This window comes from Vipera ursinii, assembly GCF_947247035.1.
Source record: "Vipera ursinii genome assembly, chromosome: 2".
In the NCBI taxonomy this organism is placed as follows: Eukaryota; Metazoa; Chordata; class Lepidosauria; order Squamata; family Viperidae; genus Vipera; species Vipera ursinii.
In genome coordinates, this window is record NC_139513.1 from 148,617,454 (window position 1) to 148,644,709 (window position 27,256).

Sequence of the window (27,256 nt, forward strand, 5' to 3'; positions counted from 1 at the left end):
GGCAAGCTGTTCCACTGGTTAATTTTTCTCACAGTTTTCAGGCAACATAGTGGGCTGGAGGGAAGAGGAGTAACACAACAGAAAAATCACGCCCTTGTCCTCTTTCAGAGAAACTCCACAAAAAATTAATAGAAATTCAGATCAATTTCTTTCTTTCCAGCCCATCAGAAAAATTTTTTGGGGGGTGGGATTTTGTGTAAACTATAAAGGGACTCTGTCCATCTGTCAGCAAAACGAAACTTAAAGGGGCCACCAATAAGAGACGCCAGGAAAAGAAAGAGTGAGTTTCTTTCTTATTTACTTGGATTTATACGGCTGCTCTTCTCACCACAGCGACTTTGGCCTGACGTAAAAGCTCAGTGCAAAGTAACAATAGATAAATAGCATATAGTAGCAAAATAATACCTCTATGGATGCCTCTGGAGGAGGCCTCGGTTCACAATGATGCTGACGGCTCTATTCTCCTTTCCAATAGTGGGATTTAAATCTGAGGTCTTTTCAAGGGATTAGGAAGTCTTGTTCTGCAGATTTCCCCTAGTAGTTTAATAAAATACTAAAGTAACAAAAAGTAAGTGCCATTTTCCCCCTTATCTTTGCACACCAAAGCAGGCTACACATATGGATGAACAGGGCTAGGTTAAGTGGAGAATAAGACCCAAATTAACCAGTTGAATAACTCACAAGCTGCTTCTCTCCTTGAATACTCCTAAGAGTGGAGTATTCTGATTATGGTTATTTTATCCCACCTTTTTTATATATAATTCAAGATGCCGAACATACCCAATGATGGTTCCAAAATGACTCTTGAAGGAAAAAAATGGATTTAAAAGATGTCATCCATGAAATTATTTATTTGGTGATGGTATTCCAGAATTTCAGTGCTATTCTCCAACCTGTCCAAAAATGAGTCAAGAGATCCCTTGAGCTGGGTATCATGTTATGCTCATCCATAACATGGTTTATTGGGTTTGAATGTAGCTTTTTAATTTTTTAATGTATTTATTCATTGTTGTCCCACATTATTTTTATAAGTAACTCAAGGCAATGGACATACTTAATACTCCTTCCTCTTCTTATTGTCCCCACAACCACAACCCTGTGAGGCAAGTTGGGCTGAAAGCGACAGCCCAAAGTCACCCAACTGGCTGTTATACTAATCCAATCACTGAAGTATACAAAGCACTCATTATAATTGTGCCTGCTAGTATTATTAAATCTTATTAGGTAAACCAAGATTAACCAAATCAGAGCTCAGCAGAATGTTTGAACCATAGATATGTGGTATATGAATCCAACCATCCTGGAATCTTGCATAAATTATGACTTAGCATTACTGTATGTAATGTAATTTTATATATATATAAACCAGGCTACTATAACATATTCAATAAACCGCAATTAAAATAAACTATAATTTAATGTCATATATGAATCGAGTTTGGGTCATAAACTTTGTGTTCTGTTCCTAAACTGTGGATTTTTTTCCCCTGTTCCAGAAATACAAAAGCAACAATAGAATGCCTTTTTCCCTCGCTTTCTTGCCACTTTAGCCCCATGTCCTGGTATGAACGTTTGTATTGGCCTACAGGGCCTGTGTGTCTTGGATCAGGCCAATGCGATGTTTGCTTCAGTTGGATTACGTTCTGCTGGCAAACCTGTGCAAGCTTTGGAAGACTCCAGAGTTCTTCAAGAGGCTCTGTGGTCCCAGACATCTGGCAAGACATATGCAGAAAACAGTGGTGCTAAACAATCTCTGAGGAAAAACTCACCAGGCGAGCAGGGAGGTGGGTGTATGTGTTTGACTGCAATTCAAAAACTTTGTTGATGTCCTAGGAGCAGAGGACACAAAACTAAGTAGGTCAGATATTTTGCAAGTACAATTTTTTTAAAAAACAACAACAACAATCTTCTATTAACTATTTACTAGAGGGTGTTTTTACTACTTTGAGACATGAGGCCCTTTTTATGTATCTTACCTGCTTCCAGTCCATGTTCTCCATTCATCCACCCTTTACTTTTCATATTTGGCCCCCAGGCAGATAAGCAGACATCCAAGCTAAAACTCTGAGCTGTAGCCCACCTTCCATTTTCGCAGTATTGTCTTATGGGACCCATCAAAGGCCCAGAAGCATTCTTGAAAGTAGAAATGGCTGGTTCACTTTGCAACTTGTTTAAGAAAAACAGACTGAACAAGCAGGTGGATCAGGAAGGCTGATAGAGCCAAGGGAAGTATTGGGGGATCCAGCAGTGTCCCCCCCCCCGCCGCCCATTTTCCAAGCCAGCTTGTTTGAGGTCTCTCTCCATATTTTACAGTTTGGGGACCAGAAGGAGTGGCCCTCCCTCTCTTGTGATCAAACAAGGGAACAATCTGCTTGCTGCCGGTAGAGCTACATTAAGCTGTTTTTATTTTCCTAGACCTCCTAAATTGATTTTAACACAGTTATTTATTGCTGTTTTATCTTATTTTTATAGATGGATGCGTTATTCTAGTTTAGTGGCATGGTGTAGTTTTATAATTGCACACCACCTCAGATTAATTTTATTTTATTTTAATCCCATTTATATCCCGCCCTTCTCCGAAGACTCAGGGCGGCTTACAATCTAAGCACAAATCAAATGTGCTTAGCAATAGCCTTCATTCTATGTATATGCCTGCTTATTAGGGCTTTCAGCTCCCCCCCCTCAAGCGGCATTATTACAAAGTCAGCTTAATTGCCCCCAACAATCTGGGTCCTCATTTTACCTACCTCGGAAGGATGGAAGGCTGAGTCATTTGAGCATCCCAGAATTGGTGGCACAAAAAATAAAAAATATTTAAAATATATTATTACCAAGGGGGGGATAAAACAATACCTAAAGCAGGGTTAGAAATCCTGCCCTTAAGCCTTTGATTGCAGGAATTTAGTTGCTCAAAGTAAATGGTTGGAAAAATCTCTGCCCATTTAACGTTTGTGTAAATCATTCTTACAGGCATGATAAGTGCAGGCTGTACAGAAATGGATACTAGCACAAGAATGTTCGTTTGATCAACTGTGTTGGTTCCTTCCAGCTCTGTATTTCTCTTTATTTTATGCCTGTCTGACACTAGCAAAAGAAGTTCTCAGTGTTTTTCCTATTGGTTGCTGGGGTTTTTTTTATATCTTGCAGGATAAACTTACACAGCACAGGCCATAATTCCTAGTGGAGTCACAAATCAAGATTGCTGCATCAGTAAAAGGCAGAGCACATGTTGGAAACAACAAGAAGTAACAGGCACCAGATTCTTTCTGGCAAAGCTGGAAGAAATGTATGCCAAATACTTGTGAAGGATCGCAATCACAAGTAGAAAAATCTGGGACAAGACTCTCCAAAATGGGATCCGCCTTACTGGGAAAAGCAACCAAGGAGAAATGATGAATAAACAAAGACTACATTGGACCCACTTAAGTGAAAGGTTCCCCCAAAGATGTGTCCTAATGTAACAGTCTTCTCAACTGGTACAAGTCCTGCAACTACTCACAATAAGCTACTTATAAATTGGCACTCCAATTAAATTTTGCAAGACTTTTGCAAAGAAATCCTCTATATGTGAACCCCAACTTAAGTTGCAGTGAGTTAGGTAGCTAGGCTCCTTGTTAGGAATATAAAATCTGGACTAAATGTTAGGATGACCTTTAGATGGCAGCACAGAGATGCAGAACAGTCATTTTTTTATAGTACCACTGTCATCTGCTGGTCCTCTGGATTTTGCCACTCAGATCTTGCTGGCTTAGTTCACTCTCAGTATGTTATTCTGACTGAATCCTGAATTGTGTGCAAACTGTTTCTTAATATCATTGTATACCGCCCAGAGTCACCTTGTGTGTGATGGGCGGCCATATAAATTTACTAAATAAGTAACTAATATTAAACAATACAATATTCCCTGTCAAGGTGCCCAAGTTCAAAAGGATAGACAGATCTTCTCCAGTTTAATGAACCTGCAGAAATCTAATATTTCACAAAAATGCCTTCTTTCTTTTGCATTTGGCTTCCTTATTCCATGCTTCTCTTTATCGTACAACAATTACCAGTTCTTAAGGTGTATTTTATCTGAGCTAACAATGGAAAGCAAATGGTATTTCACCTAGCAAACCATAACATCCATCTACCTCCAAAAAAAAGAATATGGGCTTTTTCTCATAAGTCATATTTTATTTACACAGTATGTTTAGATTGCAACCCACAATTAATCAGTACTAATTCTGTCTTTGCAAATCAGTTATTTAATAATCTCAATCTTATATCACTTTACTGAAAACTAAACTTCACAGAAGCTTCTACCACATGGACACTGTGCTAATTCAAAAAGAATTCCAGAATTCTCTGGTTTCGTGTTAGTCATGTTTGAGGCCTAAACTGCTTTTTCTTCTTTCCTTTCCTTTCCTTTTCCTTTTATTTTTTTCTTTTCATGCAACAGCTTTGTGGGTTTTACGGATCACCTGTTTCCTCATTTAAACAAATTTCTTGAGTTACCCTTGCTGTATAAAATCTTCCAATAGGAACAGTGGCTTAACAGCTTTGTAGCTCTGTAGTCAAGTGGTATAAGAACCATTCAGATTTTTCTTGAATATGAACAATTGTATAAAACAAGGACATTTTGGGATGTTCTAGAATTTCTGGCAAGGGCGGTGATTCAATTGTTTTCTGTTCCTTGTTCTCAGCATTTGGCAGCAATGAAGATTACCGTGGGTTGTCTTCAAGTTGGTTTCAAAGGACTGGGTAGTGAAAATGGAAGTGGAAAAGTCTGAAGCTGCCCTTGCAGCCATTAAATCTCTGAGATTTATTCCCAAGTATGTGTAGATTGGACTGTAACCTAAATTATTCATTGTCTTTTTGAAGTTAAGAATACTGCCATTTATGTAAGCCATTTTATCTGATTTTTCAGTACATTAATCCAATTGCACTTAAGTGGAATCAATCTAAATCTAAAAGGAAAAAATTTCTGTTAATGGGGAAGGGATTATACAGAAGAACACAGTTAAAATAATATAGTCAGTAAATGCAGTCTATGAAGACTGAAAAACAATTTTTTTTACCAGTCATTAAACAATTGACTTATATACCATTTTTCCTGCCAGATACATTAATGGTGGTAATGCTGGCTAATTGGTACTGAAGTTATATTTAATGTTGGGGAAAGTGCAAACACAAAGTCAGCTTGGTGTAGTGCAGGGGTAGGCAACCTTGGCTCTTTTATGACTCGTGGACTTCAACTCCCAAAATTCCTGAGCCAGCTGGCTCAGGAATTGTGGCAGTTGAAGTCCACGAGTCATAAAAGAGCCAAGGTTGCCTACCTCTGGTGTAGTGGTTCAGGCATTAGGCTAGAAACCAGGAGACTGTGAATTCTAGTCTTCCCTTAAGCACAAAATTAATTGGGAGACCCTGCCCCAGTCACGTTCTCTCAGCCTTAGGAAAAAGATAAGGACAGACGACTTTGGGCAGGTGGGGGGAACCTTGCCAAGAAAACTTCAGGGACTTATTTATTTATTTATTTAATTAAATTTTTATACTGCCCTATTCCCGAAGGACTCAGGGCGGTTTATAGGGCAACATAAAATACAATATAAAAATAGTATAAAATTAAAATAGATTAAATTAATTAAGCCCAACAATTAAAACAATATTAAAAGCTAAAACCCCTTCAGTCCAGGCCTGATAGATCAAAAAACCAGGTTTTCAGGTCCCGGCGAAATGAACGCAGATCGGGGGCGGTCCGAAGTTCCACCGGTAAATCATTCCAAAGGGCAGGCACGCCCACAGAGAATCCCTGGGGATCACCCGCTGGCACTCCTTAACCGCCGGCACCCTGAGAAGGCCCTCCCTGTGGAAGCACACAGGACGATGGGAAGTTGATGCCGGCAGCAGGTGTTCCCTTAGATTTATTTTATTTATTTATTTTATTACATTTATATACCGCCCTTTCCCGGAGGACTCAGGGCGGTTTACAGGGTAATTAAAAACCAAAAATACAAAAGTTAAAAACCAAGTTTAAAAAAGATTAAATTTATCCCTGTATAAATAAAACCCCAATTAAAATAAATTAATCCTCAGCCTGGACCAGAGAGCTCGAAGAGCCAGGTCTTCAGGCCCCGGCAGAATGAACGGAGATCGGGGGCAGTCCTCAGCTCCACTGGCAACTGGTTCCAAAGGGCAGGCGCCCCCACTGAGAAGGCCCTATCCCTGGGTGTTACCCGCCGGCAATCTCTTACCGGTGGCACCCTGAGAAGACCCTCCCTGTGGGAGCGCACTGGACGAAGGGAACTTGAGGCCGGCAGCAGGTGTTCCCTCAGATATCCCGGACCCAAGCCATGTAGGGCTTTATAGGTCATCACCAGCACCTTGAATTTCACCCGGAGGGCAACCGGAAGCCAATGCAGCTCGCGGAGTAGAGGTGTTACGTGGGAGTATCGGGAGACCCCCATCACAACTCGCGCGGCCGCATTCTGCACCACTTGAAGCCTCCGAGTGGTCCTCAAGGGCAGCCCCATGTAGAGAGCATTGCAGTAGTCCAAACGGGAGGTCACGAGCGCATGAGTGACTGTGCGTTGGGCATCCCGGTCCAGATAGGGTCGCAACTGGCGCACCAGGCGAACCTGGGCAAAAGCCCCCCTGGTCACGGCTCCTATATGGTCTTCAAAATTGAGTCGTGAATCCAGGAGGATGCCCAAGGTGTTACCCCCCTATCAACGGGGGGTAACACCTCACCCCCCATCGTTAGAGATGGAATAGTCTGGTTGACCCGAGATGCCGATATGCACAGCCACTCAGTCTTGGCAGGATTGAGACGAAGCCTGTTTCTCCCCATCCAGACCTGGACCGCCTCCAGGCACCGGGACATCACAGCGAGGGCATTGCTGGGTTGGTTCGGGGTGGAAAGAAAAAGTTGGGTATCATCAGCGTACTGATGATACCCCACCCCGAAACCACGAATGATCTCACCCAGCGGCTTCATATAGATGTTGAACAGGAGGGGCGAGAGAACCGACCCCTGAGGAACTCCACAAATGAGAGGCCTCGGGGCGGATCTCTGCCCTCCCGTCAACACCGACTGCGAGCGGCCCAGGAGATAGGAGGAGAACCACCGTAAAACGGTGCCTCCCACTCCCAACCCCCTGAGACGCCGCAGCAGGATACCATGGTCGATGGTATCAAAAGCCGCTGAGAGATCTAATAGGACCAGGACAGAGGAGCAACCCCTGTCCCTAGCCCTCCAGAGATCATTCACCAGCGCGACCAATGCCGTCTCCGTGCTGTATCCGGGTCTGAAACCCGATTGGTACGGGTCCAGATAATCAGTTTCCTCCAGGAACAGAGGAAGCTGATGCGCCACCACACTCTCAACAACCTTCACCAAAAAGCGAAGGTTGGAGACTGGATGATAGTTATTTAAAACAGCCGGGTCCAAGGCAGGCTTCTTGAGGAGGGGTCTCACCACCACCTCCTTCAAGGCGGCAGGGAAGACACCCTCCTTCAAAGAAGCAGTTATTACTGCATGGAACCAGCCTCGTGTCCCCTCCCGGGCCGCATAAGCTAGCCAGGAGGGGCACGGATCCAACAAACAGGTGGTGGTGCTCAGCCTCCCCATGATCCTGTCCACATCATCAGGGGAAACAGGGTCGAACTCAGTCCAGATAACATGCTCAAGACCGTCCGATTCCTCCACATCAGACTCTGCCCAGTCAGAGTCCAGACCGGTCCGGATCTGAGCGATTTTGTCCGCCAGATGATCCGCCAGATAATCCGGACCCAAGCCATTTAGAGCTTTATAGGTCATTACCAGCACCTTGAATCTCACCCGGAGGGCAACCAGAAGCCAATGCAGCTCACGGAGAAGAGGTGTTACACGGGAGTATCGGGAAACTCCCATAACAACTCGCGCGGCTGCATTCTGCACCAGTTGAAGCCTCCGCGTGGTCCTCCAGGGCAGCCCCATGTAGAGAGCGTTGCAGTAGTCTAGCCGGGAGGTCACGAGAGCATGGGTGACTGTGCGTAGGGCATCTCGGTCCAGATAGGGCCGCAACTGGCGCACCAGACGAAGCTGGGCAAAAGCCCCCCTATACTTGCCTATACACTCTCTGAGAATCAAACACAATTATGCCATACACACACACAAACAATTATTATATACAGGTACTCCTTGATTTATGATCACAGTTGAGCCCCAACATTTCTGTGGTTAAGTGAGACATTTGTTAAGTGAGCTTTGCCTCATTTTACGACCTTTCTTGTCACAGTCATTAAGCGAATCACCGCAGTTGTTAAATTAGTAACAGAGTTGATGTGGCTTCCTCAATGAATATGCTTGTCAGAAGGTCACAAATGATGATCATATGACCATGGGATATTGCAACCATTATAATATGAACCAGTTGCCAAGCATCTGAATTTTGATCACATGATCCTGCGAACACTGCAACGGTCGTTGTGAAAAACGGTCACACTCACAAATGTTTTTTCCCCAGTGCCGTTGTAACTTAGAATGGTCACTAAAGGAACTGTTATAAGTTCCTGTGTATAAAACCAAGCCTTTAAAGAAATCAACAGGATAGTACAGAAAATGTCCTTTTTCAGACAATGGGTGATTAATCTGCATTCTCAAAATGAATTATATCAACATCCAAAAATGACTAGGGTGAAAGCAACCTACATTTCCATCAGTGGGAGGAAATAGTTTTTGCAGATACAGTGCAGACATTTAAGACTGAAGTGCTTTAGTGTACTATGGTTAAGTTCACGCTGTGATGCAGCTAGCTTATTTGTTGTGTAAAGCCAAACCCAATAGCTTATAAACCATGGCTTCTATCTCAGGTTATTCTCTGATCACAGTTTGTAAGTTCCAGCCATTAATGTTCTGTAAGACAGAGGGCCAGGGATTCACCGTTTCTCAATCGTAAACCTGGCTAATAAATCATGGAGGCTGTGTTTGCAAAACATGCTAACTTAAACCAAACCAAGCACAGTAAGGTTAGCATCTTAGTGGAATGCAATTTATGACTGGTTCACCCAACATATTGTGCTGTAATTCAAATGGTTAACTTATGGTTCTTTATGTGGAGAAAAACCAACTGCTGTGCCTGGTTCTTGGATCTAAATGGGAAAATCCAACAAATAGCACTAATTTAGTGAATAAACAGATTAGATATTTCCACTGCTGTGAAAAATCTGCTGTGTTAACATCAGAACTAACAAAGACAAATTTCATTAGACCTAGAATAATTCATTTTCCACTCATCAATTGTGAGTGAAAAAAGAAATCAAGCTTTCTTATCGCACTACAGGTAGTCCTCAATGTATGACCACAATTGAGCCAAAGAGTTATGTTGCTAAGTGAGACATTTGTTAAGTGAGTTTTGCCTCATTTTACAACCTTTCTTGCCTCTGTAGTCAAGTGAATCATCGGAGGTGTGAAGTTAGTAACATGGTTGTTAAGGGAATCTGGCTTCTCCCTTGATTTTGCTTGTCAGAAGTTCGCAAAAGCTGAGCACATGACGCCCGGACACTGCAGCCGTCATAAATATGAGTCAGTTGCCAAGTGTCTGAATTTTGATCACATGAACACAGTGATGCTGCAACGGTCGTAAGTGTGAAAAATGGTTCTAAGTCACTTTTTCAGGGCCACTGTTAACTTCAAACAGTTATTAAATGAACTGTTTTAAGTCGAGGACCACCTGTACATGAGTTCATTTGCTTAGGATGACTAAACTACAAGCTATACTGACCATTAAGATTAGAACATCCATCCACATTATACCTAACTGGTATGTTCATGATTGCAATCTGTGGTTGGCCTCCTCCCCACCCACCCCCATTACAGAAATCTTTGATAATATTTTTTTTTTAATTTTTAAGGTGCCCTAAGACACTTTTCCCTTTATAGAAGGGGCTTGCATAACTCAATGAAGCTATGAGCTATGCCGTGCAGGGCCACCCAAGACGGACAGGTCATAGCAGAGTGTTCTGACAAAAAGAGATCCACTGGAGAAGGAAATGGCAATCCACTCCAGTATCTTTGCCATGAAAACCCCATGGACAGTACCAAAAGGCAAAACGATAAAGCCTGAAGGAACGTTGTCCACGGGGTCGCGATGGGTCGGACACGACTTCACAACTGACAACAACAACAAAAACACATTACCACCAGCAGCCATTCCTTATCTTAAGCAAGCCTGTTGCTTGTTCTTACTCTCCCTCCCTCCCCAGCACAGTCCCATATCCTGTTTATTGCCAGGAGTGTGTTTCTCTGCTCTTTTTCTTTGTGTTGCAAGAAATACAATTCTACAGGAAAAACAAACATCCCAGAGAGGTGCTAAAAGTGATGCATAAAGAATCCGCATAATTTCTCCGCCATGGATGAACTCATAGCTCCTGAGGCCCAGCAAAAGGGACTCAGTTTGCACACTTCTATGGACACAGGCCAAGGAGACAGCCTGACCTCTTAAGATCTGGAGATGGGGCAGGAGAGCAAAAAACCCAAGTGATGCCTCAACAGCCCATCGGTACCTATTCTGTAGTCTGTACTTCATGCTCATTGAACCGATTCACAGGTATGCATGCATGTATGAACACACACCCTTTTTGTACATGCTTGTATGCATATGTCTAGGCCAGAGTTCCCCGACGTTTCCAGCTTTGAGGACTGACGTGGGAGGGGAGGGGATGGTTCCTTGTGAGTGGCCGGCACGGGTGTGTGCAGCTCCATTTGCAAGAGCAGTGTGCACGTGCCCCTGCTGCTCACTTAAATGGAGTGCATGCATGCTCACCCGCTGCTTGCGCAAGTGAGGACGTGCATGCACGCATGCACTGGGCGTTTCGGTGGCCCGGTTGCAAACCCCTCATGGCCCACTAGTGGGCCACGGCCCACAGGTTGGGGATCCCTGATCTAGGCAATATGCTAAGGGCCACGATGGGATGATTACAAAGCATAAAGCACGGTGGCAATTTCCCCATACCTTTATCTATCTGCACTCATTCATAAATATTGCAGAATTTCAGTATCAATGAAAATCCTCTCACCTCTACTGGGGAGGAAGATGACCAGGTCACCAGTATAACAGCAGCTTGCTGTTTGACTAAAAAATGGGCTTCATCTTTCCTTAAGACTGTGTACCAGTATTCTTTCATAAAGAAAGCATCCACCACAAAGTAGGTATGCAATGCTAGCATCTCAACCCTCTTTTACACCCATTCACACATTGATATATATTTAGAAGGAGTGCAAAGCTTTTTCACACAATCAGTAGTTAAAAGGGCACTTGCAAGAAACCGCAACACCATTTATTTCTGTTTTCAACTAAAATCTTATCCCTGTTCCTCACCCCCACCCCCCATTCCCAAGCATTCTCCATACGGTGTGGAATGTGTGCAGGGTTACCAGATATCTCAACAGGCAAAGGTGGACACAGACACGGACTGGGAAGGAAAACAAATGGGTGGGGTGGAGGGGAGGACACACTGTTTAATTTTCTTGGCATCTGCCACAAAAATTAGAGTGAAAACTGCAAAAAAATGTATATAGGCCTCCATGTATATCAAATTACTTTTTCCAGCCTCAGAAGGACTGGTCTTTCAGAAGCAAAAATGTACTAGAGCCATTGTGGAGGCACGTAGCTGATTAAAGGCCTCTAGCACAGCAGCCCCCAACCTTTTGGGCACCAGGGACTGGTTCCATGGAGAGAGGTTTTTCCGCGGACCGGAGAGGATGTGGTTTCATGTGCAGCCTGCATCCTGTGGATGGGGCTTCACTTGTTTGCACAGACCGGTTTCTGGCATGCCGTAGAACAGTACTGGCACACGGACCGAGGGTTTGGGGGGCCCCTATTTTAGCGGGAGGATGCCGGTGGTCCTCTTTTAAGGACCCCTAGTTCAGCGACAGTTCAAACTTAACAATGGCCCCAAATAAGTGGTGGTTACAACTGGACTCGGTTGTCACAGCAACCTCATGGTCACATGATCATGATTCGCTACCTTCCCTGCTGGCTACCTACAAGTAAAGTCAATGGGAGAAGCCAGCAAGATATCAGAACTCATAGTCACTCATAGCCCCTATTTGGCAGAAACGTGTGATTTTTCAGTTTACAGCATATAGTCACTTATGGGTCCGGACTACCTACGGGAGCACCTGCTGCCAGCGTCAACTTCCCTTCGTCCTGTGTGCTCCCACAGAGAAGGCCTCCTCGGGGTGCCGTCGGTCAGGGATTGCCGGCCAGCGGCCCCCAGGGGGAGAGCATTCTCTGTGGGAGCGCCAGCCCTTTGGAATCAATTACCGGTTGAGCTCCAGACGGCTCCCGACCTTTGCTCTTTCCGCCGTGACCTGAAGACTTGGTTGTTTGAACAGGCCGGCCTGGACTAAGGGTTTGAGTTTATTTTAACTATTTATTGTTAGGGCTAATTAATTTAATTTTCTTTTAACTTTTGTATGTTGCATTTTATTGCCCTGTACACCGCCCTTAGTCCTTCGGGAGAAGGGCGGTATAGAAATTTAATAAAATAAATAAATAAATAAATAAATAAATAAATAAATAAATAAATAAATAAATAAATAAATAAATAAATAAATAAACAAACATGGAAGTTTGGTCCCAAACAGCATTGCTAAGTGGAGGACTATCTGTATAATCATATAGCTATGGCCTCAGAGCTAAATTTGTTAATTTGAGGCTTAGCACTTACTAGGGAAGCCCTGGATGGAGAAAAGCTACTCAAAGACCTTGTTAGATACTCAAAAGGAATGACAATGTTTGATTTTTAAGGCTGTGCCTGCCAGACAGGGGACATTTGGTAAACTCAATAAAAGGTATGTATATCTGCAATGAACCCTTCACCTGTCCTGTCCTGCGCTCATGCCATTTTATTTTAAATTGGCTTCAGAAAATCTTGCCAGGACTGAAGCATTTGACAGCAGTTTGCAAAGTATTCAGTTTAGGTATGCTGATTGCCATATTACGTAACCAATAAACTGCTGAGATTAATTTTTTTGGGGGGGGGAGGCAGAAGATTTTAGACCAGTGTTTCTCAGCCTTGGCAGCTTTAAGATGTGTGGACTTCTGGGAGTTGAAGCCCACACAAATCTTAAAACTGCTGAGAAACAAACTCCTTTGGACTACAACAAGAAAATGTGCCTGGAAGTTGCATTTATAATGAAATTGGTATGAGGGCAGGGTGAGGTCATCCATTCCTGCCTTCCAAAAATGGTGGCTAACCTCATCGAACAATGGGGCAACCATGCAGTACAGATAATTCATAAGGAGCAAGAAAGAGGAGAGGGCCAACAAAATCCGAAGGGCCAACAAAATCAGTACCCCTATTACTTCCTTCCCCTAGAACTCAGTTAGGTAGAGAAAGACTGGAAGTAGACTTATCATTTCTGTAGGATCTCTGAGGAATACTTCTTTTCTCTAGCAATCACCATTTGTCAAGGACGTTTTAAATGGACATTCTAGCAGAGGAGATCTGGATTCTGTAAGTGCAGCAAGCAATCTTTTCAAACTGCCTTCAAGGGCGGGGTGGGGGGTGGGGTGGGGGACTAATAATTGTCATGCCTAGCTTATAATATCCAGGTTGCTTACCTTGATTTAATCGAGTTTGGTGGGGGCTAGCACATTGTTGCATTAAACTGGTTTGTAGGTCGCAATAGCACACTGAAGGGAAGCAGAGGAATGAAAAAATTGCAGCCCTCCAGATGCTGCTGAATTGCAATTCCCAGGGTCCCTCACGAGGGGTTAGGAGGCTGAGAATAATTTAACTTATTACGTTTTCCTAGCCCTGAATTAGAACATTCCTAGCTCAAGATCTGTCAGTGTGCTTTACTTTGTGTCAAGTTTTCAGATTATAGCAACTGGCTGAGGTATTTGAACAAAGTGACAAAATGGAGATGACGGGGAGGTTAAAAAGGAGAGAGGTGTCCTGGGAAAAAGTAAGAATTCAAGGGAAGGGAAAGGAGAGAGGGAGAGAGAAGGGGGGAGGGAGAGGGAGAGGAGGGCACCATGATCAGCCCCTATTCAGCTGTGAAGATCAACCTGCAGAATTGTCCTCACAATGGTGGTCAGCCAAGAAATGTTATTGAGACACAGCAGTTCTGTTAGCTGGCAAAGGAAGAGATCAGTAGGTTTTGAATTCATGTTTCAGCCATGGATGTTTATCGACAGAATCCAACACAAACAATTTCAGCTATCCACAGCTGCAGCAATAAGGAGCCATAGATACCCGGGGCTTTGCACATTGTGGGATGATTTGGAGGGGGGGGAACTTTCAGAGCTTCCTAAGGCTGTGGCCACCCAGGGCACAAAACAGGCAACGGAGCATAGTGTTCTTGTGCTCTCTGGACTGTAGACAAAGGAGAACTTTGGGCCCAGAAGCACAAGTGTGGAGTCAAAAGCACTGGGGAATAACAGGCTGGTTCAGAGAGGGCTACCCTATTTGGGTTGAAAAGCCCCAGACAGATACTGGAGACAGGTACATGCTCCCCTCCAGAGTCACCAGGATTTTTGCACTACAGATGGGAACCGTAGAGTTAGAGCCCTGGGAGATCATATCCCAATGCAAGTGGATTCCAGCTGTGCGAGGGTGGAGGGTTGAAGTTTGGGACGTTAAGTCTCGCCATTTGGAGAAGACCAGTATCAAAAACAACGTCCTTCCTTAAAGTGCTTCCTTGACTAGCAGCTGCTTGAAATGTACCCTGAACTTTTGGCTGACTCGATGGATCTACCTTTGGGATCTTTTGGGAGGTGAATTGCTTAGTTTTAAAGTCTTGGAGTGCCATGTCTCTGCTTTTTCCACTGGAACCAGAAAGCCACTTTGTCCCTTCCATAATTCTGGCCTAACATGTCTGAGTGAGAAAACCAGCCTGGATATGATCAAGACCAGAAAGGGACTTCCTTTCCTCCTGAACTGGAAGCTTACATAGTGCCCCTGTACACTTTGGTAACGATTTACTGGTAAGGATTCGCTTGGCAGGACTTGAAAATGCAGAAAGTTCTTAAAAAATTTACCTATTGGAATGTTAATCTCTCAAGAGATTACCAAACTTTTCTTTGTAAAGAGTCAAGTTGTGAATCCCAAAACTTGAATGATTTGATTTTTTTTTTCTTTTAAGGGCACAGGCTGGACACTGAAAGTTGTTAGACTTTGAGCAGACACATACACACACAAACACACACACACACACACGTGCACAGACCAACACACAAAGCCCTGACGTGTATAATTTTTTAAAAAATTGTTAGCCATCCGTTCACATTTGCAAGATTAAGTCATATAAGTTGATCAAATAAATAAATTTTGCTGTTCAAAAAAAACAGAATTCAATGCTGCTCTTCCTTCTTTCTTTTCCATTTTTTTCTTGCACACCAGCAATTGTTACATTTATTTTAATTCTACTATTCAGTGTATTGCTGCTGTGGCCATCGATTCACTGATTTATTACGTACAACTGATTCAGCGAACAATAAGTCTACCTGATAATCAGAAAGTCTCATTAATCTTCAATGGGTCTCGTATGTATTTATCATAAACATTCAAATCAATTGTGCTTTTTCAATCATTCCTGTTCCATGTGTACATAGGAACAGATTTATACTGAAACCTTTAAATCTTTAAATCAAAGAAATCTCAAAAGGTTATGGGGCCACTGTGATGTCCATGGAGAGAGACCAATCTGTAGTTCAGGTGTCCCAGAAAAGTAATAGCTGCAAACTTTCACCCTATGAATTCATGCAAAAGGTTGCTACAGCAGAGAAAATGGTGGTGTGTGTGTGTGTGTGTGTGTGTGTGTGTGTGTGTGAGAGAGAGAGAGAGAGAGAGAGAGAGAGAGAGAGAGAGGGAGGGAGGGAGGGAGGGAGGGAGGGAGGGAGGGAGGGAGGGAGGGAGAGACTCTCCACCATCCTCTCTGGCTGCTTCAGGTGGGGGGGTGAGCGCTGCACGGGTGCTTCATAGGGGTCCATATGAAGATATTTACAATGATACCTAAAGCAGGCATCCCCTTAATTTACTTAACGATAAAAGAGATGGTCAGGAAGCCTGTTCAGACTTGCAAGGTTCTGTTACTATTATAGTTCTGATACAAGTAGTTTTAGACCTATTCAGTAACTATTTCCCGATCTGACTTCATACCAACCTTGCAAATCTGAATGTTCTTCCTTCTTTATGTGAACTTGGGGAGCACCTGCATTAGGTCTTGTAAATATCTTAGCATGGGATCAAGCCGCTTTAGAGTAATGTTTCTTAGAACTTTTTTTCTCTCACAACTGCTTTCCACTTTTAAAAATTATGAAGGACCTCAAAAGAGCTCTCGTTTGTATGGGTTGTATTTATTTTTATCTACCATATTAAAAATACAAACTAACACATTATTTGCCAGTACTGCTTTTCATGATTGTTTAATGGAATTTAAATATTGTATTATTTTTTTCAACATAGGTTGGTAAATAATCCTCAGACCAAACTATGAGAAACACTTATCTACCGAATACTAGGCCTGTAGGTTAGACTGAGAAGTTCCCAATTCCAAAATAGGTGCAGGTCATCGACAGGTTAAAAAAATGAGAATACAATCACACCAATTTCATAGATGGCCACATTCAAGTAAGAGATTAATGCTGGCTAGCAATACCTAGTAGATCTTGGTTGTAGTCAAAAAGCCAAGGAGAACCAGATAACATTAAGAATAGGATTTTTAAGGGTTTAGGTTGGACCACCATTTCTCAACCTTAACAATTCTAAGATGGGTGGACTTCAACTCCCAGAATTCCTCAGCCTGCATGGCTCATGGGGAAGAAACGCTGAGACTTGTAGTTCGGCCATATTGGGAGATTACACATTTCCTGGCCCCTCAAAATGATTTCTACAAAAAATACTACTTGGTGAAATGTGGAAATAACAAAAAAGCACTTATTGGGGTACTATTAGGTGTGAAGCTGCCTACAATTTTTTAGTCTTTTTTTTTACAATTTTTCAGTCTTTTTTTTTTGGTCCCATCTGAATTCACAAACTGATGTGGACATGGGCCATAATGAATGTAAATGAGAAACCAAATAAAATCAATTTGGGGGGAATGACTAGTGGAACATGGTGGAGACAACAAAACTGGATGAGGATGAAACAGGAAAAGATAAAGCAGGCAGGACTGAATATAATTTGGAAAGGAGCTGAAGAAAGGACAACCCAAGGCAATGGGGGGGGGGACGGAAGAACTACATTTCAGAGAAAGTGGCAGAACCAAGAGCTTTGATGGATAAAATGTGATTTAAGCCTTTAAGAGTCGGAGGACTAAATGACCTGGGAATTAAATCATGAGTGTGTGTGCGTGCGTGTGCGCCATTGTTTCTATAAAATAAGACTTGGCTTCACTCTTTCTTCTTGTGCTGTAGTCCCAAGGTATGTTTTTCTCTGACTTGCGAAAGAAAGGTCCTCTCTCCACTTTAACCAAGATTTCTTGACTGAATTGAGTTGGCTGTCATTCAGCCCTGGGCTGTAACTGGAGCAACTGGGTTGGCCCAGGCCTTCCCTGCCATGGCAGGATTTTCTTTTCCATGCTATTTGGCTCTTTCTGCCGGACACCAGGAGCACAGCTGCTGGTCCCTTTCTTGGAGTTTCCTGGGTCTTGCGTGAGAGGCAGGCAGGTGCCTCCGTAAATCAATAGTTAAGAGCAGAAATGGGTTTTCACATGACTCATATTTACATGGAATTGGAGGCCTGATTTATTGCTCACAGAGCAATTACCAGCCATGTTACAGCTGTAGAGCACAGCTGGGTGGGACTGAGGAGATGATCCATCAGACCTTGTCAGGCAGCAGAAGAAAAGCAGGAGGGGGGGCCTTTGGGGGAGGGTGGTTGAATTTGAACTAGATGCACTGGAGTCTTTCTCTCTCCCCCCCCAGCTGATCTAATTCTGTAAACCATTCGTGTAGCCTGCATTTGCAGGAACTAATTTTGCCTTGCAAATCAGAGCACCTCTGAAGACACGCGGAGTGTCATCAACGTATCACTGAGTTATGGAAGTTCATCCCTTCTGTAGACATTGTTGCATTTTTGGAGAGAGTAAGACAGAGTTGGATGGAGGTGGGCTTCTTTTTCAAAAGTTGGTGGTGGTTCCAGGGTTAAGATCAACCTTTGAATTTTTAGGAAAATGCTGGGTCCCATTATCGCTTCCACAAGCATTGCCCAAGGCCAAAGCACCAGTAGAATAAGAAGGCGAGACCTCTTTAAGGCTTGCTCTGGGAGTTTTATTTTCCAGGTCTCATGTTCTCAGTGGGGTGTGCCACTGTAATTTCTCAGCAGAAGTGGCAAGCAAGCAAATCTAGCTAGCTGATTTTCAATTTTAATTGCCACCATGTTACCCTGAGTGATGCTTCCTTGAAGCTGCTGGTACCAACGGAAAAGAGCAAAGCACCTGATTTCATTCCAGCAGAGACCTTTGGATCTTGCAAATGACCCACAATCACCAAGACTTTGAAATACTGGAGTCCAGAGTTTCTGATTGACAGCAGACTATGGTAGCTAGATAGCTGAGACAGTCCGTTTTTTGTCTTTGACTTTTACTTTACAAATGCATACATAAACAAAAAGAGGGGAACATGTTATTGCTAGAAATTACCAATTAAAACCTGGACAACATGCTAAGCCCGTGGGGGCGAACCTATGGCACAGGTGGCACGCAGAGCCCTCTCTGTGGGCACGCATGCCATCGCCCCAGTCCTCGGCCTTCAGCTGGGTTTTATAAAACCTTTTCGCTTTAGGCCTCTGCCGCCATGTACCTTCCAAAAAAGGTTCAATTAATCAACTTCTCGTGGGGGGAAAAAGTTCTCGCAAAATTGAAATTGATTGAACTTTTTAGTCCCACACAGTCTGCAGCTACCACTGCAGCCACGCCCACCCAATTGGCCACACCCACCCAAAGGGCCATGCCCACCCGGCACCTGATGATACATAAGTGGGTTTTGGGTTGCAGTTTGGGCACTCGGTCTCTAAAAGGTTCGCCATCACTGGGCTAAGCCATTTGTTTGCTCTAGTCTAGTGTTATCAATACTTATATGGTTCCTTATCTGCAAATAGCCTAGCCCTAGAGAGCTTTAAGATGTCCCATGGTTGCAAAACATTAGCCTTGAGGCTACCTAAAGGTATATACATAAATACCCACCATGCTGTTCCCTCTTGGGAGAAGAAATATTATGCAAAGCACACAGAGAGAAAGAGAGAGAGAAAATTAAGACATAACAAAAGGAAATGTAGCTAAATCTAATTTATACGTCACCCACTGTTCTGCTTCTCTATCTGCACACTGTCTTCCCTTCCAACACACCCACATATCAATTCATACATTGAATATTTTACCTCTCTCTTTTTGAGGATGTCATTTCCACTGAACCACAATTTTCTTGAACTTCTCTTACTAACCCATTTGCTCCTTCTTCTTTGACTTCTTTTGCTATTTAATCCTTATTAATTCCCTTCTATATTACCAAATTATCGAAATATATTTCATCTCTACTGGCACTAGTTTTATATTAGTTTCATTAGTTTTCAGTTTTATATTCTATTCACATTCTTTTGGGCTTGTGTCATTCTTGAACCTATCTCTTTGTTTTAACACACACTTCTTAAATAACCTGTTCCTAAAGCATTCACCTTATTTTCCCACCTCTCTGCATATATCCAACTCACACTTTCACATAAGTGTATCATGCCATGGTAGCTTTACTTGTGTGAATTATTCAAGTGCGGTGGAAAACAAGTGGATTCTGCAATCAAGCGGAAGAAACACTAAGAAAAACAAGTCATTGCATCATATGCTCTATTGAACATTTTCTGTCTATCATCTAAGTTTTCGCTCAGTAACATGACATCTTCTGCATATCAAGTGCATGCATATTTATATCCCCAATCAAAGCAACTGTAACATTACTACAAGCATTCCTTTTAAATTTAACAATAAATGCACACAACAGCTAGAGACTTCACAGGCCCTTTTGTTTCACTCTCTGCTCAGAGTTGCATCACTCCCTAACAACTCTGTGTGTTCCCAGACTTCCTGTATTTTGCATTCACCAACTGATTCTCATATTTTATTATTTATTTATTAAATTTATATGCTGCCCGCCTCCTGTCAAGAGACTTTGGGTGGCTCACAACATATTCATACAGAACGTTCCATAATTCAAACCTATTCCCTTTATCATACATTTTCTCTAAGTTAATCAATGGATAATACTTTTTTTTCATGTTCCTAGCTTTATCCTCAATAATCTGGCCTGGACACTCTCTTCCCCCAACTACATTTCCCAAATTTTACTCACTGATATTTCTTGTCTCCTTCAAAGAACCATTACGAAGTTCCAGGCACATTTAACTAACAAAGCTTCCTATAATGCCCTTTTTTTCAGGCAGATACAGCAACGCCATTAATCTTATTCCCCAAGTAGGCTTCAGACATTAAATAAGTCACATTGTCATTCCATAAACAAATTACATTTATATCTGAACATTTTCCACCCAACCCACATTTTTCAACATCTTTCTCTTGTCCTCATTTTTAGCAGCAATTAACAACTTACATGTACTTGTTCACATCCATAGCCTCCTTTGTTTCCTTTCTGCCTTCTATCTGTCCAATAACATCTAGCAGGGTTAGTGCTATTCAAGTCCCATCAGTAAGGTAATACCATCTTGTAGGGTCTTGGAGACTGGCTATCTCAGTGGTTATCCCTGTCCACTGGATATCCAGACTCCAACCTTGGGGGGGGGGGTTTAGAAATCTTTGGCTTTTTCAGAAGACCCAGACCAGTTTGTGTTACAGGTGTACTACAGGTTTACCTGTACATTTGGTGGAATCGTGTGGATGGAAAAAATAATAATTTGATGATATACACATGCTTTTCTTGGGGATCCTGCCACTACGATATTATCATTGATTGCACATTGAACTGCAGAGGGTTTGCTGCATATTCAACTATAGCTCTTTCTGAGAACACCAACTCTCCCATCATCCAGAGATACAACACTTGTGGGCTGCCAGGTATGGCTGAGCTACAACTCCCAGCACCTCTCACCCTGGGAAATGTTGGTTGGGGCTGCTGAGAGTTTGTCCAAATTTGAAGGACCCCAAATTTTGTTAGTCTGGAGAAATGATTTCTTAGTTACATGCCTAAAATAATTCTATAATGTCTTTACATGGGAGCTTGTACTATTAATTAGCTTCTGAGAACACATACTGTACATATATATATTAGCTCTTTTTGGTCAAATTCCAAGATTCCCCCTGTCCTATTTCCCCATGGTTTTAACAGCTAATACAATCCAGGATGCCAAATATGAAAATTCTGCATTATAGAGTTTGCTGTTGTAAAGCTGTTACTGGACTATGAGTTATTTCACTAATAAATGTTTTAAAAATGCTACAAGTACCTATAAACTTTTCAAATGGAAAACAGTTTAAGTGGGTTTTTTTTCTAAAAAGCTGAAAGCTGAAAATATTAGTACAGTAGAAGTGTGTTTATAAGATGAAAGAATGTGTTAGCAGCTGCTGATTTATTGTTTCTCCTAGCAAAACTAAGGAACTAAAGACTTATACAGAAATATAATTTCAGAAGCATAAAAAAGATCTTGCCCTTTGGGTTTGGTTTTTTTTAAAAAAGTCTTTCCATCATTGGTAAGTTTTGCATAGTTTTTAACCAATCAAAATACCTTTCCCACTCCATAAAGCAAAATCATTACTATTTTCACACTGTAGATTCATTTATGAGAATTCTTACTGAAATCATTGAGGTAATGTAGCATCAGATACTTATATAATACAGATATATGAGACTAGATGTGAATCTTAAAAGCATATAGTACCAGACATTAATGAAAGCCAAAGTGTTGCAAGGTTAACCCTTGTGGCACATTTATTTATTATTGCATTTTTAAGTTGTCCGTAACCAAAATCCTCTGTACTGGTGTCCAAATAAATTAAAAACATAAGTTCCAGCCCAATAAATCATGCTGAGAGTAGCACATAATAAAACCAACATACAACTAGCTGGAAGAATGAGCACCATGCAGCACATAAAATCAAGCTGACCAAAATAAAATAGTATGAAGATTTAATAGCATTTAAGCTACTTAAAATATTGGGGGAAATAAAAATGGCTTCAATGCTTAATGTAAAGACAATATAGATGCCACAAAATATACTGTCCTAGAAGGGCCTGCCACAACTGACAAGGGGTCACCAATGAATCTGTAACCATTTGCCTTGCTACTTTAAGAGTCAGCAAAATCCTAATAGGATAGCCATCTTTTAAAACACCTGTATTGGTGCTTATCTCTCCAGGCTCCTACCTATAAACATTTAACAAAGATTAAACTCATGCCATTTTTTTTCTAGCCTAGTTCTATTCAGTTGTCTTGGGACTACAACACCCCCAATTTATCAGTTTTTGTAAGCCGTCCACAGTGGCTTAAGATGAAGTGCTAATAAATCTTTTAAATAAATAAATAAATCTTGGCTATTCTGCCTGGATAGACTGAATATTGCAGTCCCATCACATCCGGAGGCCACCAGGCTAAAGACATTGATTGCTTCACACCTTCTGCATTTCTATGGAGAAGGTCCAGATGTGTATTTTATTTTTCTTTCAAAATAAGGATACTTTTTGGAGAAAAAATAAATAGGCATTACTTTACTAACACCTTTAATCAACCAGGTTTCTTTACTAAGCCCTGCAGAGCCAGTGTATCAAAAACCACTACGAAAACTGTGTACATATAATAACCCACATACAGCTTTCGAACTGCTTTCAACTCTTTAGGTGAAAAAAAAAACGGTTTCTTCCTGTTGCTCCTTGTTCCTAGTCTTAGTGAATAGCTGGACCTCATTTACAAATCCACAGAAATAAGATTTCTCCCCCATTTGTGCTGGTGTAGCATTACTGCAGGATCACAACACTAAAGTGGGGTAAAGGAGCTGATGAAGGGAGAGAGATGTGCTAAATCATGCATGGCTTCACACAGCTCTTTACTCCAATTCAGATTCTGCTGCAATCTTATGATGTCATTCGTAATTCAACAGCCGAGTCTTTTTTTTTCTAGTCCATCTGAAATCAGGACAAGGATTAGATTTCCCCCCACACACACCAGCATTGCAGCTGTCGTTTATTTTCCTATCAGATTGAACTTTTGCTTTTCAAAATGTGTAACATCACTGTTTTGGGAATGGAATGTTCTGAGAACTCCAGGTTGTACAGTTCTTCTGAACTGTATGATGTACCTCCTCCAGACTGTATCATCTAGAACAGGGGTGTCAAACTCAATTTCATTGAGGGCCGCATCAGCATTGCGGTTGCCCTCAGGGGGCCGGGTGGGTATGGCCAGGGTGGGCGTGGCCTACTGGGTGGGCGTGGCTAGAGTGCATATGGCCTACTGGGTGGGCGTGGCCAGCTCTACATCATTCGCATCAAGGGTTCCTATGGGGGCCTGGGCAGGAGTGGGACAGATCTGAGGGTCTCTGGCAGAAGGAGGGTCTCTGGGCCAAGGCAGTGGGGGCCGTTCCCTCACTGTTTCCAGGATGGCTTCGTGGGCCACATGAAACCACTTCGCGGGCCGGATCCGGGCCTTGTGTTTGACATGTCTGATCTAGAAGTACAATCCTTTTGAATTGTGAGTAGCTTGACATCTTCTGGGATGGTCCAATTTGGTTCAGAGAATTTACTTCTAGAAACCTGCCATACCATCCGAGAACAATCTGTTCTAGGGAAGAATTGGAACAGCCTGGATTTTTCTGGAAGTTTGGTTCTTGAAATTGTGAGTTTTGCACATAATTCCTTCACTCTCCCTCTTGACTGGTTGCAGGATCCTGTTGCCGGTGCCTGCTGCAACATGGATGAGAATGTACTGTATACTGTATCACTGTTACCTCTGTTCTAGCCATGACAGTGGTATGCAAACACAGGTAGTTTCAAAAAGGTTGGCATGTTATCCTTTCACCAAGAGTTTTGCAAGACGTTTTTCAATGCAAGTGGCTTTGCAGTTTCCAAATGGGGAAGAAAACCACCCAACACTCTCTACTAAGAATCATAAATAATATACATGCACAGAGCACGAACCAAAATCATGATAGGAAAACCCTTACCAATTTATTCTACTGATGATTTTTGTTATTCCAGAATTCATTGTAGCCGAGGGGTAGGAAAGTTTTTGCATTCTCTTTTTGGTCAGTTAGTAGTGAGTATTGACTGCTTCGTATCATAGGATGGAATAGTTAAGAGGTGAGGTGAGGGAGATCCAGATTCAAGCTCCCCTGAGCAGCAGAAGCTCAAGAGGGAACTTTGGGCCATTATTTGCTCTTTCTGCCCAGCCTACCTCACCTCATTGTTTATTATTGATTCATTGGACTTATTTATTTATTTATTTATTTATTTATTTTAATTCCATTTATATCCCGCCCTTCTCCGAAGACTCAGGGTGGCTTACAAGCTTAGCAGTAGCCTTCATTCTATGTATATGCCTGCTTATTAGGGCTTTCGCCCCCCCCCAAGCGGCATTATTACAAAGTCAGCTTATTGCCACCAACAATCTGGGTCCTCATTTTACCTACCTCGGAAGGATGGAAGGCTGAGTCAACCTTGAGCCTGGTGGGATGCGAACCTGCACTAATTGCAGGCAGCTGGTGTTACTTAAGGAGGCATTAGCCCACTGCTCCACCAAGGCTCTTAGAGCTTCTAGAGCTGCCCAACTTTTAAAGTACCCGTGTTATGGGGAAAAATAAGAGGGAGCACTGTGTACACCCACTTGAAGCTCCTGAACAAAAGGCAGGGGATTAACCTAATCAATAAGCAAATAAACATGTTTCAGTGCCAGAAGAAGACAAATGTGGGTCTGCTTCACCATGCTCTGTGAGGGACTGTGGAGTGAAAATGATGTGATGCAGAAATGCCTGGATAGGAATGGGAATATGAATCCATTTATAATGTTGGCCTTTCAAAGCCAATACAGTTTCCCCTTTAGCTGGAAGGGTTTCAGCCCCAGCCATCAGAGTTTAAATGACTAATCAGGACCACCCGATGGCTGCCGGAGTTGAAACAGTGAATAGCGCTCCTTTTCCCCAAGGCCATAGCTATAATATCTAAAGCCAATCAAATGTGAGAGAAAATCTTACAAGCCCCTTTCTCCACCCCTATAAGTAACATGTTTGATATCACAACACATAGCTAACCATTTGCTGTCCTCTTCTCTACATCAATTCCCCTGTTCCTCTCAAAAGACAAAAGTATATTGTTTTAAAATGTATCGCATTCAACCCGTCCTGTAAATGCATGATTTAGTGGCACATATATCAGGGAAGCAGAATTAATGTGCCATGGCAGAGTGTATGAAGCATTTTGTGCTGGGCTTTCTTACTATTGCTATCCCTATTAGTAAAGGCACTGTGTTTGAGTGTGAGTTTGTGTGTGTGTGTGTGTGTGTGTGTGTGTGTACTAGTAAATGCTGACAACCTGAAGCGGATGATGAGAATCGGAATCCTTGACTTCTGAAAGAAAAATCATGATTGATGGATTTTGAATATTTCTGTCCTGTTTTTCCACCAAAGAAAAACATCAGTGGTGCCTAAATAGGATAGCTAAAAATGAGATCAACAAAGAGAAAAGCTCACGTTGATGACAATTATCCAAAAGATCATGTCCAATAAAATTGGAAAAAAGCCAGATTTCCCCTTAACCTTAAATATCTATGAGGTTCCCTGAGATAAGATGACTCCATCACAATTCAACACTTAGTCTATCCCATATCTTGTCTCTGGGTTTAGGGAACCATCCTTGGAGCAGATACCGAATGATTTACATAGCTAGATAATTTCCCATTCCAGAAACCTACAAGGAGGCCAGAAAGTGGCAGGTTAAGGGCTAGGGCAGAGGAGGGAAAGCCACGGAGGAAGCTAAATGTTGCAGATCTCCAGAGGCCAAGCAAACGTGCTGTCTCAAAATCTTTGCCTTCCTGCTTTCATGTTATCCTCTCCCAGTGAGACTCTCCTGAGCTTTGGCACAGCTCCTCCCCATCAACCAAAATAAAAGGAAACCTAGCAATATCTTCTTTTTCCCCAGAAGTCTCATCCATTTCATCAGAGAATCCAGGTTTTCCCTTTTAATCAGGGCTTGCACTGGCCACAGCCTTGGTGCACATTTGATCATTATCCTAAGGTTCCCCTGAGCACATGCAGAGTACTTGTCCCAAAGGTGCTTTTTCAAAAGGCAGCCGGACTTTTGTTTTTCCTTGAAGACATGCCGCTTCTCATTCAAGAAGCGTCTTCAGTTCTTTGGTCAGAAGTGAAATGTCTTCAAGAAAAAACAAAGTCCGGTTACCTTTTGAAAAAGCAGCTTTGAGACAACCATTACCTGGGCGATTGAGAATCTCCATAGACGTGTGGAGCACTTCCTGACTCATCATCAGCAATGTGCAATGGAGAATCAAATCAGGGAATGGACTATGCCTTCCTATCTGGCTTTAGTCTGGCTTTAGACTATTTTGCCCCTTTCCCCTCAAGAGCTTTGCTAGATCAGGTCCCGAATCCAGCCACTCTAGGTCCTGTCTGTCTGTTGTTCCCACACATCCACCCCACTGAGATGTTGTTGCCCAGATACTTCAAATTTTACTTTTTTTTCCTGTTTTAAACTGTAAACTGCCCAGAATCAAGAAGCGGGGGCTCCAAACCTCACACCTAAATAAAATTACGAGGGTTTTTAAAGCTGCTTTAACGGGTTACCAAAGAAATCCACAGCCGTGCGAAAATGCACAGGAACGTCAGTCATAAATTCCAGGTAGACACAGCGTTTAACATGTCCGTTTCTGAAGAATGCTTAAAGAATCTGACTTAAACAAGACAAGTTTTTAGATGCAGCTAACTCAAAAAATAAATAAATAAATGAGGGTGTGATCATTCTAGAACAGGGATCTTCAAACTTGGCCCTTTTACGACTTGTGGACTTCAAGCCCCAGAATTCTTCAACCAGGCATGCTGGCTGAGGGATTCTGGGAGTTGAAGTCCACAAGTCATAAAAGGGCCAAGTTTTGAAGATCCCTGTATCTAAAACTACATTGCCTGGGATTTCTGGAGATAACCTGCAGGCTCCTGTTCTAAGAAATCTCCCGATTAGGGTCCTCCCTATCAATGTCTGCTCCAGCTCGTATGTCTTTGCTAGCAGATGACCTGCAGGGGTCATCGTGTGTGTGTGTGGGGGGGCTGTCCACCCCCCCACCCCCACCCCAT

At 42.5% G+C, this 27,256-nt stretch overlaps 1 long non-coding RNA gene across 1 annotated transcript in view; it reads right to left on the minus strand.

Annotated features, from left to right (window-relative positions):
• Nucleotides 1–2,537: 2,537 nt before the first annotated feature.
• LOC310635778 overlaps nucleotides 2,538–27,256 on the minus strand; it is a 306,456-nt gene continuing 281,737 nt past the window's right edge. Inside the window, exon 2 of the long non-coding RNA XR_014491519.1 lies at nucleotides 2,538–2,672. This is a non-coding gene — a long non-coding RNA (uncharacterized lncRNA). The remainder of the gene's footprint in view (nucleotides 2,673–27,256) is intronic.